The sequence below is a fragment of the Condylura cristata genome, unplaced genomic scaffold (assembly GCF_000260355.1).
Source record: "Condylura cristata isolate star-nosed mole 26May11 unplaced genomic scaffold, ConCri1.0 scaffold00048, whole genome shotgun sequence".
In the NCBI taxonomy this organism is placed as follows: domain Eukaryota; kingdom Metazoa; phylum Chordata; class Mammalia; order Eulipotyphla; family Talpidae; genus Condylura; species Condylura cristata.
Window position 1 is genome coordinate 2621234 of NW_004567149.1, and position 4879 is coordinate 2626112.

Sequence of the window (4879 nt, forward strand, 5' to 3'; positions counted from 1 at the left end):
ATTTTTTAAAGTAGCCAATACTGTTACAAGTCAGTGACAGGGCACCCCTGAACTCCGAAACCTGCTAGCTCTAAATAGGTCCCACCTGTGCCCCATCAAGAAAAAGCGTATAAAAGGCCCAAGAAGGGAACTTTAGAGCCCCCCCTGGTGGTGCCTGCGATAAAGTGCAGCACTGTGATGCTAGTCTCAGCGATTCAGCAGGAGTCGGATCCCCTTCTAGGGAGGTGACCCACATGGCACAGGGACGCTGACCTGGTGGGGTGACGAGAGGCCTGTGACCCTCAGCCGTGTGTCTGTGGGGGCCCTGTGTTTGCAGCCAGGTTCTCCAGAGTGAGCAGAGTAACTTCCTGCATGAAGTTAACAATTCCACATTCTCTGTGTTATTACCTTCTGCATTTCCACTCACCTTTTTAAAAACAACAAATACACATCTGACTTCTACATGCACTTAATACAAGGGAGTTAACATAGATGTAAGCATAAATACGCTCCAGGCGGTTTAACCCACAACAGCAGCATCATGACAAAGCGCATCCGTAGTGACCCGTGTCTTCTGAGGAACAGTCCACCCTCGGGGACCAGGGGCAGGCAGAGTCCGCCTGAAGTGCTGGGGACAGCGCCAGAGGGGAGACGCCCTGCAGGTGGCAGCAGAAATTGCCGCTGCTTCTCTCATCATCCTCCTCATCACACAGCAGCCAGCTCATCAACGCGAGTTAACTTTCTGGGGAAAATATCGACTTCATCAAGATTATAGCGCTAGATGAAGAAAATGAATATTAACTAGCAAAGACACAAAACTCTTGTCCTGGGTGAGAACAGGAGTCAGCACCGAGACCAAAGTTGCAGAAACGCCGAGCACTGGCCCAGCAGCAGGGAGGGGAAGGACAGGAAAGCTCCGGGCAGAGAGGGGCCCTGTGTTAGCTGCTCAGCGGGGAGAAGGGGGTGCTTGTATGGGTGTAAGGGCCAGGGGTGGGGGGTTGGTTCTGGGTGTCTCTGGTTGTGTCTCTTGCTGATTGTCTGGGGTCCCGGGGGTCTCCTAGGTCCATGAGTTTCTGGGGTTCCCCTAAGCTCCCCAGCGCCCTGAGTGTGAGTATTACCTGGCCGCCCTTCCTGAATGTGGCCTTTCCTTTTCTCTACGGTGTTACTGTGTTGGTGTCTGAACGCCCAGTCACATCAGTAAATGACCTAGAGATGGGGGCAGTGCAGTTGGGGGAAGGGCGGCCCCCTCCTGATTCCAACCCAGCGCCTCAGTCTGGCTAATATGTGGACTGAGGGGTTGGGGGCCCCTGTCCCTAACTGACTGCCTGAACCCCTTTCCTAACTTCCTCCTTCACTCACCGCATGCAGCATTATCTCAGTGTGAATTTTTAAAGGAAAAGGCACCTTATCGATAGCTCTAAACATTCAAAAATTACCAGACATTACTCAGTTGATTTTATGAAATGGTCATAAACTGCTACCAAAATCTAAAAACAGTAATGTAAAAAAAAAGTTTTCTAGTTCCCTTTATAAGTAAAGTAACAATTCATATAAAGTGTTCATATTTCATGTGTGTTGGTGGATGAGGTCTTTGAATCTTCACAACAGAATGTTGTTGATTCTAGGTTCACCTTTATTGTTTGCGTGCATCCGGCTTCCTCTTCAGTGCTCCTGGGCGAGGCAGCAGGATCTTGGGCTCCCTCCTGTGCCTCTACCCCACTTAATTTTTCACTGATCCATACCAGGGTGTTGGGCTGTTTCCACCTCCTGGCTTAGTGGTGCCGACTGTGCACGCAGACAGCTTTTCTACTTCCTCCTCCTACTTTTTTTGTGTCTCCTCCCCCCTAGAAGTGGAGTTCTGGGGCCGTGTTATCCTGCCGCGTTAGTCATTCAGGAATGTCCACCGTGTCTGCCCTCTGGCTGCAGGATTATATGTTCTCAGCAACAGTGCATGGGGGTTCCGGCTTCTCCACATCCTTCCAAACCTTTCGTAAGATAGCAGTGTCCAGCCGAATGACTATCCAGTGGAACCTCGCTTTGTCTCAGGAATGTTACTCCCCAGTGGACAGTGATGGTGAACTGCTTTCATTGTTTTTGTGTGTCCCTTAAGAATCTTGTCTAGAGAACTGTCTGTTCCATCCTCTGCACCTTTTTCCCACTGCAGTCTTATAAGTCTACTAATATATTTATTTATGCATACAGTACTAGGGTACAGGCCAGAGGCTCAGGGGCAGTGAGCAGATTCACCAGAGACAGAGCAGGGAGCAGAACACGCAGACTGAAGAAGTGCATTGCTGAGCGGAGCAGCGGGCAAAGTCTGCTGCGCCGTGGGGGTCACCTCTTGGGCTGGGGATGGAACTTGCACCGAAGCAGCCATGGCCAGCTTCGCTGTGCTGTGCTTTAACCTGCTGCACCACCAGGGAGGGCCTCATTCTTTACTTTTATAATAGATTTAGGTTCACATCACAAGTGAGCAGGCGGTGCAGGAGTCACCCCACACACATCACCTCCTGGGTGTTGACATCACCCCACTGGAGTGGGGCATTTGTTACAGTTCACAAACCAACCTGGACTCATCATTATCACCCAGAGCACATAGTTTATATTACAGCTCTTGGTAATGTAGTTTTTATGGGCTCATGACAGATACACAGAATTGAACATCTTTGGGACTTCTCTGAAGTAACAACATAATTATTACAAAATTATTATTTTCCCCTTTTTCACCCCAGTCACCTTTATTGTGTTTTTGTGCCTCCTCTAGCATTCTTTTCCAAGAATTGAGAACTATACTCAATTCTCCAAACACTTCATAATATTTTTGTGGAGTAGAATTTTATTTATCATTTTATTCTTGAAACAAGAACATTTCCAATTTTTAGAAGAAAAATCTGACAGTATATATGGGAATGATGAGTTAAAAGAGAGGTGGTGGGCTTCCCCAGTGGTGGAAGGGTCATTTCCCAGCACTGTCACCACTGAGGCCTGAGTTCAATCCCCAGCCAGGGGTGACCCACATAGGGCCCAGCAGACCTCTCCTGTCTTGTCCACTGCTCCCCTCAGACATGCGCTTCAGTAGATCTGCCTGTTCCACTCCCCACTATGTCTGTAATGAATCCGTTCACACACACACCCCAACACCACTGGCCTACACCCCAGTTTCTATGCATAAATAAAATATTTTTAAAATAACAGAGGTAGGATATTTCTACTCCTATATGTCTTTATCATGCTATCTATGGTACAAAGCTTAGTGCATTCTGTAGAAGATAAGTCAACTCAAAATAATGAACTCCCAGGGCTTCCGCTCTTCTGACCTGACCCGTGCCTTACAGGGGATGGTGCCACTCAGGACGCGGCTGTGAGTCTCACCTGGGAAGAGTGGCAGCGCCTGGCTGATACTCAGAGGACTCTGTACAGGGATGTGACGCTAGACACCTGGGTGCTGTAAGCCTGGTGGCCTCCTGTAAGTGACACTTCCTCTAACTGCCAAGTTCAAGGACAGTTTTTCAATAGTAGTTTATTTTATTTTTAGCATACAAGAATTCAGTGTAGGTCAGAGCGTCAGAGGGTTAGGAGGATTCACCAGAGACAGGGTGGGGAGCAGAACAAGTGGATCTACTGAAATACACTGCTAAGGAGATCAACAGGCGAGACAGGGGAGATCTGCTGCGACCTGTGTTTCAGCTCTCTGGCTGGGGATCGAACTCAGGCTGCAGTGGCTGCTGACCGCTTCATAGCGCTGAGACTTAACCTCTTGTGCCACTTGAGCCAAATTAGGGAGGCCCCTCATTTGTGTTCTTTGGATAAGTACCGAGGAGTGGATTTGCTGGGTCTTATGGAAGACCCAATTTTAACTTTTTGAGGGATCTCCATACTTCTTTCCATAGTTGCTGGACAAGTGTACATTCCCACCAACAGTGTAAAAGGGTCCTTTTTCTCCACATCCTCTCCAGCACTTCTTGTTTCTGGGGTTTTTTGTTGATGTTGTTGTTAAATACGGGCCGTTCTCCCAGGTGTGAGACACCAGCTTGGGTGTCTCTTCTTGGTTTTGCTTTGCTTTTCCCTTATAATAAATGATAATGAGTATTTTTCCATGTGGCTGTTGGCCTTCTGCATGTCTTCTTTGGAGAAGTGATTGTTTAGTGCCTCTTCCCTTTTTTGACTGGAATGTTTTCATTTTGTTGCGTTGTGTAAGAACTTTATGGATTGTTGATATTCCTTAGAGGTGTAGGATGTGCAAGTATTTTCTCCCATTCAGAAGGGTTTTGGTCACTGTCTTTTTTACCATACAGATAAATTTTAGTTTAATATAGTATCAATTGTTTCTTTTCTCCTTTATATGTTCCAAGATGTATGGTAAGGGAGGATTTCACATGTTTTCTTCTGTATTTTGTATGATGTTAGGTGTTACAAAATATATCCAAATCTATCTATTTTGGGTTTGTTTTCATGTTGGTGTCAGATCATGGTCTAGTGTCATTAGTTTCCATTTGGCAATCCAGTTCTCCAGAACCTTTTACTGAAGAGCTTTTCTCATTCCACTGTATGTACTTTGCTTCTTTGTTGAACATTAATTGTCCATAAACATGTGGTTTCATTCCTGGGCTCCCGGTTATATTCCATTGTGTCTATTTTTGTTCCAACACCATGCTGTCTTAACTATTATGGTTTTTTAGTATAGTTTGAAGTCAGAATGGTATACCCCCCCTGTTTTATTCAGAAAGCTTTGGTTATTTGGGGTCTTTTGTGTTTCCATATGAACTTCAGTGATATTTGTTCTATTTCTTTAAGGTATGCCATAGTGATTTTTTTTTTTAAAGATTTATTTATTTATTCATACAGAACTGGGGTACAGGCCAGAGGCTCAGGGGCGGTGAGAGGCTTCACCAGAGACAGA